This window comes from Pistacia vera, unplaced genomic scaffold (assembly GCF_008641045.1).
Source record: "Pistacia vera cultivar Batoury unplaced genomic scaffold, PisVer_v2 Contig15, whole genome shotgun sequence".
In the NCBI taxonomy this organism is placed as follows: Eukaryota; Viridiplantae; Streptophyta; class Magnoliopsida; order Sapindales; family Anacardiaceae; genus Pistacia; species Pistacia vera.
The window spans coordinates 357,125-376,639 of NW_022195576.1; positions in this window are offsets into that span (position 1 = coordinate 357,125).

Here is a 19,515-nt window from a genome sequence, read left to right on the forward strand (position 1 = left end):
TCACGCCACTTTCCACCTAAGTTCTCTCAAATTTGTTCAATCACTTTTCAAGGAAACTCATAGATCTTGGTTCACTTTTGGTGGAATTTCAATCCCAAGCATCCCTAGGTAAGATTCTTGCACTAAGATGTGAGATTAATGTTTTGAAGTGTTGATTCTTATGATTTGTATTCATAGGGTTTAAGAGAAAGAGTGTTGTATCAAGGAAGACTACTAAAGTGTTTGGATTTTGGATTGCTCACATCTAAGGTAAGTAAATCTAACCCTAGTCATGATTGGAGCAATATTGTGTAGAAAACTTCTTTTATGCATGTATGTGTTTGTATGAGAATTGTTGATGGAATTGATGTTGAATGATGGTTAGAATTCCACCATGAGAAGTGATGTTTGTGTGGGTGGTGTTTGATGAGAGTTTGGATGAATTAGAGTAGAATTTGTGAAGTGTAATTCTTGGCCAGGTTTGACGATGATTTTAAGGAGTTTGGCTCCAAATTTTGGTGGCTTAAGAAAGATATAGAAATGTAGCCAATTTAGAGTTTGTGTGTGCATACAAATTGTTTGATGAAATGTCAAAGATAAGGGCATGCATGAATATGATTATTTGTTATCTTGAGATGAGTTTGTAGATGGTAGAGAATGACATGTTCGCATGCCATATAACATTATTTCTACTAAACATGTGAATTTAGAAAGCATAACAAGCATAAGCCCACCCACATGCATACATACTCATAAGAGCATTAAAGAGCATTAAAAAACAAAGAGAAAGAAAAGAGGAATAATAAAGAACACTTTTAAAGAAGAGAAGAGAAGGTTGTTGCGATGGGGAACCCGTGAGTGACTAGCCCTGCATGCACGCCACCTTCAGTGAGTGGCCTCAGAATCAGAAAGAAGAATTGTACATCCCGTTAGAAGTGCATGTGGATGAGGACTGTACCCATAAAGAATTAGAGAATACACTCACACGACCAGGGTTTCGAATCTATGCCTCAACCAAGTGCGATCGGCAAGAAAGAATAGAAAGAAAGAAAGAATATAAAGAATAGAAAGAAAGACTAGAAAAGAAAGAAATACAGAGAAAAGAAACAGAAAAACAAAAAAGAAAATGCACATGCTATGCATTTGTGCATATGCATTATATTTATGCAAGATACCATTTCCACTATCCTGAATAGTGAGAAACTAGAGTTATAGAAAGAGCAGAGAAGAATAGAGAAGTTTGATGTAAGAATAAGAGCAATCGAGATAGAAGGGTAGCATAGTGGGTTTACTTACTGAGCAATTATTGCTCACCCCGTTGTTTTTAATGTTTTTGCAGGTAGTAGATGAAATGCGGTTGAATGGAGCGTCAAAAAGCAGAAGGGTCTGACAACACTGTCGAGTTTATTTTTGAGTAATTTTATTACTTAATGTACAATTTTGTATATAAAGAAAAATTAGTATGGGCCCTCTATTTTATCCTCATTTACATGTATATTTTCTTATATATATATATATATAGTGTGTGTGTGTGTGTGTGTGTGTGTGTGAGTTTTACTGTATATTTCCCAAGTATACTAGCTAGAGAAAGAGAAGCATTACATTTTTGGTATCAGAGCAAAGGTTTTGGGATTTGACAGTGTGCCTCTCCCGCCACATTGACGTTCCGTAGCCGATCGTTGTAAGTTATTTCTTTCCTTACTTATAGTAGTAGATGAGTTAATTGAGTTGACTAAAAGTGTTGGTGTTATGTAGATGAGACGTAGAACTCGAGCAGGTAGTAAGAAGGCAATGAGTACGGGTGAACCTTCCAACCCGTCAGAATCTACTCCCCCTATCCTCGATTAAGTGAGGATAGTAATATTATACAACAAGTATTGGGAGAGAATCAGGGGAGAGCGATACCGGAGAGAGTTGAGACTCCAGTTACTGTACCGACCCCTAGAGAAGAGAGAGAAAGGCCGGTACCCCTGATAGTGCAACATCATATTGAGCCAATATATGGGTTGCCTAGTCAACATCAGCCGTCAGAATTCAGGGGTACAATGGACCCAATAGTGGCAGAAGAATGGTTTAGGTTTGTGGAGCGTACGACGACACTTTTCCCTATGACAGATTAGGAGAAGATTCAGTATGCAAGCTTTCTATTTAGGGGTGATGCCCGTATATGGTAGGAATTGATGGAGGATACTAATGATATAGCCTCGATGACTTAAGGGGATTTCAGAAGATTGTTCGAGGCAGAATATAGAACAGTTGATCGAGTTCATGAAAAGACTCAGGAGTTTATTAGTTTGCAATAGGGGACTAGTTCAGTGAAAGAGTATTCTGTGAGATTTAATTCCCTGGCAAGGTTTGCGCCAGGTTTAGTGAGTACATCAAAACTGAGGAGGGACAAGTTTGTGCATGGGTTGAGACTAGAAATAGCCCGAGATGTGATGGCAGGTGCCCAGCCCCCTTAGACATAAAGTGAAGCTTTGGAACGAGCCTTACGGGCAGAAATATTTGTGAATAAATTAACCCCAACCACTCCATCAGCAGTAGCACCTATGTAACGCCGACATTGAGGTACGTAACTTATTTTATGCTTGTTTGCCCTTAGTTAAGCTTATATGCCCTTAGTGTTGCTTGTTTGCCCTTAGTTTTGCTTGGTTTAAGGTAGAGGATTGGCGAAGTTGGGAATTGCAGACTTCGCCGCGGCCAAGAAGAAAGTTCACCGCGGTGACGTATGCTTTGGGATTTTTCGCCGAGGTGAAGAAAAAGCTTTGCTGGGGCAAAGAGCTGGTTGGAATTCTTGAGAAGATTCTAGAGAAAATTTTCTTAAGGGAGAAATGACCATTCTACCCCTAATTAGTTGGAAATGTTGGGAGTGAAAAATAAGGAAATTTTATGGAGAATGCAATGGCGATGAGGGCATTTTTGTAATTGACAAAAGGACAAAGATGGAATTTCTAAGAATGTGTAAGGGCAAAATGGGAAAGTATGAGTATTAATGTAAGATATTAAGGGTTCAAGCACAAAAACCCTACGATTCTCTACACCCCACACGCCACTTTCATTCTCAATTCTCTCAATCTCTTCATCAATTTTCAAGGCATTTTAGAGGACTTTTGGTTGGATTTTGGGTAGATCTTTCTTCTTAAGCATTCCAAGGTAAGAATTCTTTCAAATAGATGTGTGAATAATTATTAAGGTGTTGAATTCTTATAGTGTATATGCTTGGGGTTTTAGAGAAAGAGGAAGTCTACCAAAGAGAGAGAGAGAGGTTCAAGTCGAATTATTCAATTTCAAGGTAAGTAAATCCAACTCAAGTTATGATTTGAGAAATCAAGTGAGTAAAGAATTTTTATATGTATGTATGTGTTTATGTTTTTCAGAATTGTTGATGAGATTGATGGTTTTGGATGAGTAGAATTTAGCTATGAGAAGTGGAAGTTGGTGTGTGGTGATTGATAGAAGTTGGGTTGAATTTGGAAAGAGTTTGAGAAGAGTTATGAAGTGTATTTTCCTGGCCAAGTTTAGTGCTGATTTAAGGGAGTTTTACTCCAAATATTGGTGGCTTGAGAAAGAAGTAGAAGTATAGCTAAAATAGAAGTTGCGTATGCATGCATTATGTTTGATGAAATGTCTAAGAGATGTGTATGCATGAGAGTATGTATTCATGACCTTGATATGAGCTTGTAGATGATAAAAGGAAAACTTATTTTTATGCTACATGGCCTTCTTGCATTAAATATTTGCATTTAGAAAGAATATTAAGCATGAATCATCTACATGAAAACATATGCATATGCATGAGAATTTTAAAGACTAAATAATTTAAATAATGAAAAGAAAGAAAGAAGAAGCTAGAATGCTTTAAAAGAAGAAAGAACAGGTTGTTGCGATGGGAAACCCGTGGGTGACAAGAAGAAGAAGATTCCCACATGTACGCCGCCTTCAGTGAGCGGCCTAAGAATAAGAAGAAGAATTTGTATGGCCCGTAAGAGTGCATGTGGATGAGGGTTGTACCCAGAAGAAATACCTACATGCACGCCACCTTAAATGAGTGGCCTAAGAAGAAAAGAATTTGTACAATCCGTAAGAGTGCATGTAGATGAGGACTGTACTCACTCACATGGCCAGGGTTTTGAATCCATGCATCAATCGAGTCCGATCGGCAAAGAATAAGAAAGAATAAGCAAGCAAGAAAGAAATGAAAAGAAGAGAAGAAAGAAAGAATAGAAAGAAATAAATATAGGAAAGAAAAAGGAAACATAATAAGAAACAGAAAAGAAGAAAGAAAATGCATCTCTATGCATTTGTGCATTTGCATGTTATTTATGCATCATACCATGATTCCTATCATGTGTAGTGAGAGATTAGAAGAAAGAAAGAACAGAGAGAATTTAAAAGAAAGAACAAAGAAATTTAGAACAAAACAACAGTGAGAACTAGAAATGGTGAAAGAAAAGAGAAAGAACAAAGAGAGAATGAAGAAGAAGAAAAAGAATAAAGTAAGGAAAGAATTCAGAATATGAGTAATGGAGATAGAAGATTAGTGTAGCGGTTTTACTTACTGAACAACTAGTGCACACCCCGTTGTTTCTAAATGTTTTTGTAGGAAATATGTGAGAAGCGGTCAGATGGACATCAAGAAGCGGAGAGAAATGAAACTACTGTCCACTGTTTTTAAGCTATTGTATATGTTACCTTTGTTTATGTATAGAATTAAATATAAAGTAAAGAAATTTTTGGGTCCATTACTTTTCATTTTATGTTTATGTAATTTTTATCATACTATATTTTTCCAAGTATATTAGCTAGAAAGAGTCATTACAACCTAGTATTCCACCTCTTACTCCACATAGGGATAGAGTTGATGCCCTCGAAAATAGTAAAGGGAGAAACAAGAAAAGATTTCAACCCAAGAAGAACAGGAGAGATTGGCAGAATAAAAGGCCAAGAATTGTTGAAGTTCCCCAATGCTAGAAGTGTGGAAGAAATCATTATGGGGAGTGTCTTAAAGATTTTGGCCGAAATGTGTGTTATAGATGCTGCCAATCAGGGCATATAATGAGAGATTGCAAAGCCCATCGTGCACCCGCAACACAGACACTTAGAGGTACCACTGCTCGGGTGTTTACAGTAGCATAGAGTGAAGCTGAAGCTAGCCCATCTGCAGATACCAATCAGTTGTTATTTCACTCAGTTCCCCTTTATGCATTAATTGATTCTAGAGCCACTCATTCAATTATTACACATGGAATCTTAGAGAGATTAGGTTTGAAACCTATTATAGTGGGTCAGCCCATTATGATAGAGTTGCCAGATAGTGTTAGTGTGGTAACTCAGGAGATGCTTCCAGGGGAGTTCGTAGTGATCCATGGAAGGGAGTTGCCAGTGGATTTGATAGTGTTTGATATGCCCGATTTTGATATTATTTTGGGCATGGATTTCCTAGGGAGATTTGGAGTAGAGATTGATTGCCGAAAGAAGAAAGCAAGATTTAATCTTGATGATGGTGATCAGTTTAATTTTGGTGAGGGCCACCAACTTAGTATGTTGATTTGCAGTGTAAAGGCCAGAAAGATGTTAAGAAAAAGGTGCTCTGGGTACATTGCCCATGTAGTGCATAGTAATGATGTCCCACAACCAGAGATCCAAAATATGCCAGTAGTTCGAGAGTTTTTAGATGTATTCTCGGAAGATTTGCCTAGTTTACCTCCCGAAAGAGAAGTGGAATTTAGCATAGAATTGGCACTAGGGACAGCACCCATTTCTAAAGCCCTTTATCAGATGGCCCCAGTCGAGCTTCAGGAATTGAAGAAGCAGCTTTAGGAACTTTTAGAGAAGCGTTTTATTCGACCTAGCCATTCTCCTTGGGGTGCTTCAATTTTATTTGTGAAGAAGAAAGATGGATCCCTACGGATTTGTATAGTTTACAGAGAGTTAAATAAAGTGACAGTGAAGAATAAGTACCCGTTACCTCGCATAGATGATTTGTTTGATCAGCTGAAAGGAGCAACAGTGTTTTTAAAGATTGATTTGAGGTCGAGTTATCATCAAGTAAAAGTTATGAAGCAAGATATTGCCAAGATTGCTTTCCGAACTAGATATGGGCATTATGATTTTGTAGTGATGCCTTTTGGGTTAACCAATGCCCCAGCAGTCTTTATGGACTTAATGAACCATGTGTTCCAGGATTGTCTTGATCGATTTATAGTGGTGTTTATTGATGACATCCTAGTTTATTCTAAGACAAAAGAAGAGCATGCCGCTTACAGCTCTTACCAAACAGAGAACTTCTTTCTTATGGTCGGATGCCTATGAAGAAAGTTTTCAGGAGTTAAAAAGAAGATTGACCACAACTCCTATTCTTGTGTTACCATAGGAGGGTGTAGATTATGATATTTATACGGATGCCTCAATTTAGGGACTCGATACAGTATTGATGCAGTTAGGTAGGGTAATAGCCTATGTTTCTCGACAGTTGAAAGAGTATGAGACGAGATACCCTACGCATGATTTAGAGTTAGCTTCTGTAGTTTTTGCACTAAAAATATAGAGGCATTACTTGTATGGAGCAAATAGTAACATTTATACGGATCATAAGAGCTTGAAGTACTTCTTAACCCAAAGAGAGCTGAATATGAGGCAAAGGAGATGGTTAGAGCTGGTAAAGGATTATGATTGTGAAATTAAGTATTAGCCTGGAAAGGCCAATGTAGTAGTTGATTCCTTGAGTAGAAATGCCTACTTGTCCCAACTCACAAGACAGAAAGAGTTATTGGGAGAGTTGATTAAGGACCAAATAGAGGTGATACCGGGAAGGCTTGCCAAGTTAGAAATTTAGCCTACTTTGTTGGAAGAGATTAAATAAAAAAAAGTTGTTGATGAGTGGTGTCAGAAAATAAGTCAACAAGTGCTTGACGGCAAGATACAAGAATTTCACCTATTAGATGGTGCCCTCGGTTTCCGGAATTGTATATGCATTCCCCAAGATGTTGAGTTGAAAAAGAAGATTCTCGCGGAGACGCATGATAAACCATATGTTGCTCATCCTGGAGGAACCAAGATATATCAAGATTTAAAGAAGAGTTATTAATGGCCAGGTATGAAGAAAGATATTGGAGATTATGTGGCTAAATGTCTGGTTTGTCAACAGGTGAAAACAGAACACCAAAAACCATCAGGTTTGCTTCAGCCACTCAGCATTCCTGAATGGAAATGGGAAAGTATATCAATGGACTTTATCATAGGCCTTCCAAGAGTTCAAAAGGGGTATAATGCGATATGGGTGATAGTAGACAGATTAACTAAATCAGCCTATTTTCTTCTAGTAAAGGATAGTACTACTTCAGATCAATTGGCCCAGATCTATGTCAGGGAGATAGTCAGACTCCATGGTATGCCCAAGAAAATAGTGTCGGACAGAGATTTCAGATTTGTGTCAGCTTTTTGGACCAGTCTACAGAGAAACTTGGGTACCAGGTTAGCATTTAGTATAGCATACCATCCTCAGACAGATGGCCAAACTAAGAGAACGAATCAAGTACTGGAGGATATGTTGAAAGCATGCTGTATGGATTATAGAATGACTTGGCATGAGATGTTACCATTGGTGAAGTTTGCCTATAATAAAAGTTATCAGTCTACAATTAAGATGGCTCCTTACGAAGCCTTGTATGGTAGACGATGTAGATCTCCATTACATTGGGATGAGATAGGAGAGAAAGATGAGTTACATACAGCTCTTGGGCCGGAGATAATGCAGAAAATGATAGAAGATATCCAACTGATCAAACGTAGAATGAAACAAGCCCAAGACAGACAAAAGAGTTATGCAGATTTAAAGAGAAAAGATGTGGAATTTGAAGTAGGTGATAAAGTATTTATTAAAGTTTCCCCCTATAAGTGGGCAATACGTTTTGGCGGTAAAGGAAAGTTAGCACTTAGATACATTGGGCCCTTTGAAGTGTTGCAACGAGTTGGAAAGGTAGCTTATAAGTTGGCGCTACCACCTAGTATGGACAGGGTGCACAATGTGTTCCATGTTTCAATGCTTCGAAGATATGTCAGTGATCCCTCCCATATACTAAAAGTAGAGGAAGTGGACTTAGAAGAGAATCTCGTTTATGAGGAGCGTCCAGTTCAGATCTTAGATAGAAAGATTAAAGAGCTCCGAAACAAGAGTATTCCACTCATAGAAGTCCTATGGAGGAATCATAAAGTAGAAGAAGCAACACGGGAGGTTGTAACGCCCACATGGAGGTACGTAATTTAATTTATATTCTTATGCCTTTAGTTGATTTTTGCTAAGGTTATTTTAAGGAAAATGTGAAGAAAATGCCTTAAACTTGCATTAAGGGTAAAATGGTCTTTTCACTCAAAATTAGTTGAAATTGTGGGGAGTGAAAAGAGATAGAATTTCATGGAGAATGCAATAAAAATGAGGGCATTATGGTAATTGACTAAGGGACATAGATGGAATTTTAAAGAAAGTGTAAGGGCAAAATGGGAAACTAATATATAATTTTTATGTTATATCAAGTTGAAGAGTGAAACCCTAGCCACTCTTACCCATTTGCACGCCACTTTCACCTCCATATTCTCTCAAATTCTTCAATTCTTCTTCAAAGGAAATTCAAAGGTTTTCGATGTTTTTTGAGTGGATTTTCAATCTTAAGCTTCTATAGGTAAGATCCTTGCACTAAGAAGTGAATTTTAGTTTTTAAAGTGTTGATTTTGATGGTTTATGCTCATAGGATTTAAGAGGAAGAGAGTTTGATCAAAGGAGATTCTTAAAGGGTTGAATTTGCTCATATCAAAGGTAAGTAAATCATACCCTAAGTATGATTTAAGTTATGTTGTGTAGAGAATTTTCTTTATGCATATATATGTGTATATGTAGAATTGTTGATGGATTTGGTGTTAAATAATTATTAGAACCTATCCATGAGAGGTTGTGTTGGTGTAGTTGTTATTTGATGAATGTTTGGATGAGATTTGGAAGAATTGAAGTGAAAATTTTGAAGTGTGTATTTTGGGCAGATTTGGTGTTAATTATGGAGTTTATTCCAAATTTTTGGTGGCCTAAAATAGAGATGAAAGTTTAGCCAAATTAGTGTTGATTTGTGCACATGAATTGTTTGATGAAATGCCAAGGAGAAGTGCATGTATGAGTATGATTATGTGTTACCTTGGGATGTGTTTGTAGTTGGTAGAGAAGGACTTGTTTGCATTCCATAATGCATAATTGCATTTAAATATGCGAAGTTAGAAAGAATTATAAGCATGAAACCATCTACATGCATACATATTCATAAGAGCATGAAAATGTGCTAAAATATGTTAAAGAGAAAATAGAAAGAAATGAGAATATTAAAGATATTCAAATCTGAATTTTTCTTAAAGAAGTGTAAAAATAAGATAAAAAGAAGAGAAGGTTATTGTGATGGGGAGCCGTGAGTGACATAGTCCCACATGCACGCCGCTTTTAGTGAGCGAACTCAGAATTCAGAAAGAAGAAATGTACAGTCCATTAGAAGTGTGTGTGGATGAGGACTGTACCCAGAATTAGAGAATTCACTCACACGGCCAAGGCTCCAAATCCATGCCTCAATCAAGTCCGATCGGCAAGAATAGAAAAGAAAAGAAAGAAAGAATAGAAAGAATAGAAAAGAAAGAAAAAAAATAGAAAGAATAGAAAGAAAGACTAGAAAAGAAAGAAATAAATAAAGAAAACATAATAACAAAAATAGAAAAGAAAATGCATAATTTATGCATTTGTGCATTTGCATCATGAATATGCATAATACCATGCTCATTATCATGGGTAGTAAAAAATTTAGAAAACAGAGAGAAAAACAGAGAGCAAAACAGGGAAAGAATAGAGAAAGAATAGAGAGAAGAACAGGGAAAGAATAGCGAATAATTGGGAAATGTGATGTAAGGAAAGAAAATTTGGAATTTTAAACAACGGAGAGAGAGAAGGGTAGCATAGTGGGTTTACTTACTGGGCCATTAGTTCTCACTCCGTTGTTTTTAGTATTTTGCAGGTAATAGGTGAGTTGTGGTCGCTCGGAACGTCACGCAGTGGAAGGGTCGGGCTACACTATCAAGTTGCTATTTTTGAGAACATTTTATAAATATTTGTATATAAAGAAAAATTAAATATGGGCCCATACTTTATTACTCGTATATATATGTGTATTTTCTTATATATATTTTTAATGAGTTTTAGTGATTATTTTACGAGTATACTAGCTAGAAAGAAAGCATTATAGAGGTAGAGCAAGATATGCAGAACCGCCATCCTAAGTTCTTCGTTTGAATTTCAACGATGAAATTCTTGTTTTGGGGGGGGGGGGGGGGGGGGGTGGGAAGAATTGTAACACCCACATCAAGGTACGTAATCTCATTTCCCATAGTTATAGTGTTTATTCTAAGATGAATGCATGAAATTAGCTTGGGCAAAATTTTGCAGACTTCGCCGCAGCAATGTACTCTCTGCCCAAATTCGTGGCAGCAAATGCATGCTTCGCCGGGGCAAAGAAAGTGCTTCGCTGGAGCGAAGAACTCCCTGGAAATTTTAGTGAAATTCAGCGGAAAACTTGCTCAAGGGCAAAATGGTCTTTCCACCCATAATTAGTTGAAAGTGTGGGGAGTGAAAAAAGATAGATTTTCATGGAGAATGCAATGGGATGAGGACATTATGGTAATTGACTAAGGGACATAGATGGAATTTCATAGAAAGTGCAAGGGTAAAATGGGAAGCTATAAGTAATATATGTTATATTAAGGGTTCAAGTATAAAACCCTAGCCATTCTTCCCCTTCCATTCACACCACTTTCCACCTAAGTTCTCTCAAATTTCGTCAATCACTTTTCAAGGAAATTCATAGATCTTGGTTCACTTTTGGTGGAATTTCAATCCCAAGCATCCCTAGGTAAGATTCTTGCACTAAGATGTGAGATTAATGTTTTAAAGTGTTGATTCTTATGATTTGTATTCATAGGGTTTAAGAGAAAGAGAGTTGTATCAAGGAAGACTACTAAAGTGTTTGGATTGCTCACATCTAAGGTAAGTAAATCCAACCCTAGTCATGATTGGAGCAATATTGTGTAGAGAACTTCTTTTATGCATGTATATGTTTGTATGAGAATTGTTGATGGAATTGATGTTAAATGATGGTTAGAATTCCACCATGAGAAGTGGTGTTTGTGTGTGTTGTGTTTGATGAGAGTTTGGACGAATTAGAGTAGAATTTGTGAAGTGTAATTCCTGGCCAGGTTTGATGATGATTTTAAGGAGTTTGGCTCCAAATTTTGGTGGCTTAAGAAAGATATAGAAGTGTAGCCAATTTAGAGTTTGTGTGTGCATACAAATTGTTTGATGAAATGTCAAAGAGAAGTTCATGCATGAATATGATTATTTGTTATCTTGAGATGAGTTTGTAGATGGTAGAGAATAACATGTTCACATGCCATATAGCATTATTTCTTTTAAACATGTGAATTTAGAAAGCATAACAAGCATAAGCCCACCCACATGCATACATACTCATAAGAGCATTAAAAAACAAAGAGAAAGAAAAGAGGAATAATAAAGAACACTTTTAAAGAAGAGAAGAGAAGGTTGTTGCGATGGGGAACCCATGAGTGACTAGCCCTGCATGCACGCCACCTTCAGTGAGCGGCCTCAGAATCAGAAAGAAGAATTGTACATCCCGTTAGAAGTGCATGTGGATGAGGACTGTACCCAGAAAGAATTAGAGAATACACTTACACGACCAGGGTTCTGAATCCATGCCTCATCCGAGTCTGATCGGCAAGAAAGAATAGAAAGAATGGAAAGAAAGAAAGAATACAAGGAATAGAAAGAAAGACTAGAAAAGAAAGAAAGAAAGAAATACAGGGAAAAGAAACAGAAAACAAAGAAGAAAATGCACATCCTATGCATTTGTGCATATGCGTTATATTTATGCATGATACCATTTCTACTATCCTAAGTAGTGAGAAACTAGAGTTATAGAAAGAGCAGAGAAGAATAGAGAAGTTTGATGTAAGAATAAGAGCAACGAAGATAGAAGGGTAGCATAGTGGGTTTACTTACTGAGCAATTAGTGCTCACCAATTGTTTTCAATGTTTTTGTAGGTAGTAGATGAGATGCGGTCGGATGGAGCATCAAAAAGCGGAAGGGTCTGACAACACTGTTGAGGTTATTTTTGAGTAATTTTATTACTTAATGTACAGTTTTGTATATAAAGAAAAATTAATAGGGGCCCTCTATTTTATCCTCATCTACATGTATGTTTTCTTATATATATAGTGAGTTTTACTATATATTTCCCAAGTATACTAGATAGAGAAAAGGAAGCATTACACCCCCCCCCCCCCCGGTTCCCCAAAAAAAAAGTACATTTCCCCAACTTATTTCTTTTGGCTTATAAGTTCAACTTATAAACCATAAAAAGTTATAAAGAAACATGTTAGTTAATTTTAGAGCTTATAAGCTAGTTTGACCAGTTTATAAGCTTAGACAAACACCCCCTTAACCATTTTTGGGTCCTGAATTGAAAAATAGATTGTTTTTAAAAGTCTCTCCAGAAATGACCCTCTTACATGTTTAGGGAAAAAATGCCCTTCATATGAAACCCAATGTCTCCTAAAATAAAAAAAACTCTCGGCTCATCTAACCCATCCCATTCCTTCCATAACTCTCACTCAAAAACACAAAACAAACTTTCTCTTCTCTTTACATTCCCATTTCCACTTCCAAGGAATCAGTAAACACCAAATCTAGTCTAAGATGTTGGTTTGAAGGAAAGATAAGAGATAGGCCGTTTGTGAGCGAAGTGGAAGAATTCAAACCCATTCAACATCGATTCATAATCAGGTATGATTTTCATTTGTTTTTATGGATTTTGTCAAATTTACATTACAAAATATGATTGATTGATGTGTTATGATTTAGCAATGCCATTAGTTTGATAACATGGTTGTCTTGTTGTAATACCCAAGATGTCAAAGGTATGTTCCTAACTCAAAATATTCCTTTAGATGTTAATTTTATCTTAAAAAGCATAAAACATAACTAAGGGAAAAATAGTCGATTCATTTGGAACGGCATGAATCAATTATCCATAGAAAGGCATTAGGGGTGAAATGGTCATTTTGCCTATGGATAAGCATTGAAAAAGTCAAGTATGAGTAGGCTTCATTGCATTTAATGGCATTAATTAAGTAATAATTATGTCTAGTGTGAAATGACCAAAATGCCCTTATATGAAGAATTAAGGACTTATGAGTTATACAATTAAAATAATTGGGCCAATTGCATAATTTTGGAAAATAAATGAAATATTTTCCGAAAGAAACAGTAGAATAGAAAAGAAAAGAAAGAATAGAATAGACTAGAAAAAAAGAAAAGAAAAGAAAGAAAAAAGAATTGAATATAAAACATAAAAGAAGAATTGAAACAGAAGAGAAAAACAGAAAACAAAATAGGAAATAAAACAGAAAAAACAAAAAGAAAATGCATTGTATAGAGAAAGTTTATGCATTTGTGCATATGTATCTGCCATTTATAGTATCCCAATTAGTTTTCCCTATTTGTGCTTACATAAGTAAGTGAGAAACTGAATCTTAGAAAGAGCAGAAAAGATGAGAAGTTCGGTGCAAGGGAAGAAAATCTAGATCTGAGTAACGGAAGAAGAATAGAAGTATTGTGGGTTTACTTATTGACAATTAGTGCTCATTCCATTGATTCACTGTTTTTGAAGGTAATAGATAGATGCGGTGGGAGGAACGTCAAGTAGTAGAAGAGAATGGCACCACTGTTCGAGATTTTTGTACTTATTTTTGTGACTTTGCTACTGATGTAAGAGTTGTATATAAGTCAAATTTATTTTGGGCCCACTATTACATTCTTATTACATATATTTTTCTACAACATGGTAGTGAGTTTTACTTATATTTTCCAAAGAATTACTGTAAACCCCACGTTATTATTTCGATGCCTAAGGTATGAAATACTTTAGGTAAATTTCATACCTTGGGCATCGGAATAATACGTGGGTTTACAATTACTAGCTAGAAAGAATATTACAGAAGGTGATTGAGGTGCTGCTCGGCAATTGTCAATTACCAGCATATCGTGGATGTAAACCTCCATAAAATCTCCTAGTAGGTTGGAGAACTTTGTTCATGAGTTGCTAATAGGTGGCTCCAACATCTTCAGGCCACCGACATTACTTTGTAGAGTAGATGCCTTATCAGTGATGAAGGTGGTCTTCCTTGGTCGTTTAGGTGCATCAATATATGATTGTGGCCAGAGAAGACGTCATAAAGCTAAGTGTTCATGTCCAGCGGTGGCGTCCACCAGCATGTCTATATGGGGGAGTGGGAATGAGTCCTTGGGACAACCATGTTCAGGTCAGTGAAATCAATACAACTCTCCACTCCCCGTTCTTCTTCCGCACTAACACCACATTCGCCAACAAATCTGGGTACTGGACTTCCCGAATCGAGTTGTTGCTAAGTAGTTTCTCACCTCCTCATTAATCACCTTATTTCCTCGGGGGTGAACCTTCTCTCTTTTGTCTCACAAAAGGCCAGGTCAACATTTAGTCGGTGCATGATAGCTTCGGGGTTGATCCTATCAAGTCAGAGTAACCAAGAAATCTCTTGGTTCTCCTTTAGAATCAACGAGCTTTCTTTGGATATCAGGTGTGAGTTGAGCTCCTACTTGTTCTTTCGGTCTGGAAACTCTGGGTGGATTTGGACTTCATCTAATTCCTCCATACTGGTTGGCCGGCTATTCTTCCAGCTGGAGGTGTTTGTAATTGCTACATGGTGTCATAGTTCACCTTGAAGGCACTTTGATACACCTTGAATGCATTTTAGTGCTCAGCTCCTTCGAGGTGAAGTGCAATACTATAGGCCCCACTTGAGGTACGTAGCTAATTTATGTTGCTTTGTTTGAATGTTTATTGTTTTGCTCTCAATTGGTTTTGATGTTGTTATTTTGGTTGGTTGCCCTTGGTGGAAATTATGCTGGTCTGGTTGAGTGTTTGCCATGAAGTTGGTGAAGTCTTGCAGAATTTGAAAGTGTAGACTTCGCCGCGGTGAAGAAGAGTGTCACCGCGGCGACGTAGCCCCTGTTTTTTCTTCTTCAGGCAAAGAAAGAAACTTTGCCGCGGCGAAGCTCCGGCTGAAAAGTTGGGTGAGTTGTTTCTAGAGAATTTTCCATAGGGGCAAAATGACCATTCTACCCTAATTAGCAGGAAAAATAGGGAGTGAAATGCAAGAAATTTCATGGAGAATGTTTAGAATTGGGTGTGAATGTAATGAATTAAGGGATAAGAGGGAATTTCTAAAAAGAACAAGGGCAAATGGGAATGCATGTGTAATTTATAGCTAAAAGGATTAAGCTTGGTAAACCCTTCATTCATTCTTCTTCCACTGCCATACCCTTTCACCATTTCCTCTCAACTCTTCCTTCATCTTTCAAGGATCTTTGAGGGCTTTTAGTTGGATCTTGGTAGAGATTAATCTATCCTAAGTAAGGATTCTTGCTTTAGATGTGAAATTTATCTATAGATGTGTTGAAGTCTTATAGTATGTTGTTTAAAGTTGTAGAGAAAAGACCATCTACCAAGAGGGAGGTGCTAGTGAATCACTTCACCACAAGGTAAGTACCAACCCAAGTTAAAGTTTAAGAAATCTTTGAGTAGAGATTTTCTTTATGCATGTATCTATTATGCTTGTTGATGTTGAGATGAGATGAGTAGATAATTGATGATTGGTTGGATATGTAAATGATGAGAATTATTTGATGTGTGAAGAGAGAGTGAGTTGAGTTGAAGTTGGAGAGGTTTGTGTAAACCCTTTTGGCAGTGTTTTTCCTTGATAGGAATTATGGCTATATGAGGAGTTTTCTCCCATTTTGGATAGTTAAAGAGATGAGTAGAGTTATAGATAAAATAAAGTTTTTGCTGCACATGGTTGTTTGATGAAATGCTTAAGAGAAGCATGGTGAGAATAGAAACCTTAATTATTGCAACATTGGCATTTCATGAGTGCTTAATAGCATGACATAACATATGCATGTTTGTGCATTTGAGAAGTAGCTTGAGAAAGGTAAGAAATTTGAGTATAAGCTACTCTAAGAGATAAGAGAAAGAAGATTGAGCACTAGGGAATAAAAAAGAAAGTAGTGCTAAAGAAGAATAGATAGGTTGTGCGATGGGGAACCCGTGAGTGATGAGTAGAAGTCACGAAGAGTGAACACCAGGTTCCAACCGTGCCTTCAGTAGGGGGTCTGACAGTCACGAAGAATGAACAAGATTCCGGTCGTGCCTCCGATACACGAGGCCGTGACTTCAAGAGAGAGGAGAGAGAGAGAGAGAGAGAATATGTACTCACGTGGCCAAGGGTTCGCATCCATGCATAACCGAGTCCAATCGGCAAGAATGAGTAAAATCATGAAGAGTGGGATAAGTTCCCGACCATGCCTCCAGTAAGATGGGGCCTGACAGTTGCAAAGAGATTTATTAGAAAAGAAATGTGAGAAAGAATAAACAGAAGAATGAGAGATAATGTAAGGAAAGAATAAGAGAAAGAGTCACGGGATAGAGAGTAGATGATTTCTTACTGAGCCTTTTGTGCTCAACCCCATTGTTTTCTGTGTGTTTTGCAGGATCTAGGTGAGGACCGGTCGATGGACGACGGCAAGCGAGGAGAAATAGCTACAGTGTCCACCACATTTTGGATGACTTTTGTTAAGACTTAACCTTGTATAAGAATGTATATATTTATAAAAGAAAATTTGGGCCCAACAATTTATGTTATCATACTTGTATTTTTATTATGTATACTTTGTACTTTTATTACTATATTTGAGTATATGAGTAAAGGATTCATTACAAATACAATCAATGATGTTGTGGTCGTGGTCTCCATGGATTCACACCATTTGGTGTGTCCCGCTTTTATAGGGTGTTTCAATTTGGCTGGCCACCTGACCACGTTTCCCGTCCCTTCATCATGGTTACCACTTCCATTGGCTCAATGTTGGGTTGTAGTTGGGCAGCTTCTATTTGGATGGTGTGTTGGGGTTGACGTTTTGGGGGGTATCCCGCCCTTAGTTAGATTTTATGCTTTTTAACATAAAATTAACATTAAAGGACTATTTTGAATTAGGAACATACCTTTGACATCTTGGGTATTACAGGTTGAACCTCAAACCTTCGTAGTCTAGCTTCTCCTCCACGGGACCACCAGGTTGCACTTGAGCTCCTCTCAAGTTTCAACAATGATGAATTACTTCGACAGCAATAGCTCGAACATCTCCAAATCTCAACATGGAACAATGTTCCAGAATCAACTCATGCAAGCAAGAGATGGAACACGGTAATTCAAAGCCTACCAAAGCATATCGGAAACCTACAAAAACTAAACAACCTCAAAGAAAATATTCAGAGAATAATGGAGGTAAATAATATGGCTTCCTTAAGAAACTCACAATAATAAAATGATTATTTACACTTGAGTGACGTTGAAAGGAAAAACAAGAAACCAAACTTGTTTTGGAAAGGATTCTTGAGATCCTAGACTCCTTTATTGGAAAGGATTCTTTAATCTATAATCTCCTTTTCATAAAAGAATTCTTGAAATCATCATCTTCTTTTAGGAAAAGGATTCTTGAAATCATAATTAAATAAATCTTTTCCAGCTCACATAATATTTAATTTCTACAAAAAATCTTTCCACAACTGGAAATGTAATCACATTTGCTTAAGGCTGGTGCAATATGCATGAATATTAAAATAAAATGTGTTAGACGTGTCGTAATCACTGTGATTCTATTTGTGACAACTTTTAAACTAAAACTAAATAGATTATGCACTAATCCGAATGAATAAGTTAACAAAACAAAATACTTACACGCTGCACATCTTTGATGCTAGTTGGAGATGGGATGCCCAGGATCGCCCTGATCTGATCTAGATAGGCCTCGATGCCGCACAACGTCACCATATACCCTAGAAACTTGCCTAAAGATACACCGAAAGAACATTTGGTTGGATTCAACTTTATATTGTATTTCCGCAGCACCTCGAAGGCTTGCCAAAGGTGTAACGCCCACATCAAGGTACGTAGCTTTATTTATGCCCTAATACCCTTAGTTGAATCTTGATAGAGTTATCTTAGACAAGTGTTAAGGAAATTCTTTAAACTGTTATTAGGGGTAAAATGTTCATTCCACTCATAATTAGATGAAAGAGTGGGGAATGAAAAGAAGTAGCATAACATGGAGAAGTTAATAAAAATGAGGGCATGCTTGTAATTGACTAAGAGACATAGATGGAATTTTTAGAAAGTGCAAGGGTAAAATGGGAAACTATATATAGTATTATGTAGTAATAAGAGTTCAAGAGTTGAAACCCCAGCCACTCCACCCATTATTCACGCCACCTTGGCCCCAAATTCTCTCAAATTTCTTCACTAAATTTCCAAGGAAATTCATAGGATTTTGGCTAGATTTCGATAGATTTTCAATCCTAAGCATTCAAAGGTAAGATTCTTGCACCAAGATGTGAGATTAAATTTTAAAGTTTTGAATTCTTATGGTTTTATATGCTTAGGGTTTAAGAGGAAGGGGAATTCTACTAAAGAGAGATTATAGTGTTGGAATTGCTCAAATTCAAGGTAAGTAAATCCAACTTTAGCTTTGATTGAATAAATACTTGTGTAGAGAAATTTCTCATATGTTGTATGTGTGTTTGGATGATGAGAATTATGGATTGAAATTGAGGGTGTTTGATTTGTGAATCTTATGGCCATGAGAAGTGATGTATTTGTATGTGTTGAGTTGATGAAATATGAAAGAATGGATATGGAAGGGTGGAAGGTGAAATTCGGCTAGGGTGGTTGTTGGCCTTAGGGAATTTTTGCTCCAATTTTGGTGGCTTGAGAAATATGTGGAAGTGTAACCAATTTAGGGTTTGTATGTGCATGTAAGGTGTTTGATGAAATTTCAAAGAAAGTGCATATATATGAGTATGTTAAATTATTACTTTGTGATGGAAATGTTATTGGTAGAGAATACTAGTTCCATAATGATATCTTTATATGCCATAATGCATTCTTACATTCTTACATTTGCATTTAGAAAGAATAGCAAAGAATGAGCATATTTACATGCACATATACATGTATGGGAACATTAAAGAATAAAGAGAAAGAAAGAAAAGAAATTAATTGTAGAATCATTATCTAAAGAACATAATTAAAGAATGCCTCAAATCTGAAATTTTATTTAAAGAAATATAAAAACATAAGAGAAGAGAAGGTTGCTGCAATGGGGAACCCGTGAGTGATAGAGAAGAAGAATATCCCCACATGCACGCTGCCTTTAGTAAGCAGCCTAAGAATAAGAAAGAAGAATTTGTACAGTCTGTAAGAAGTGCATGTAGATGAGGACTGTACCCAAGAAAGAATTTGAGAATACACTCATACGGCTAGGGTTCTGAATCCATGCCTCAACC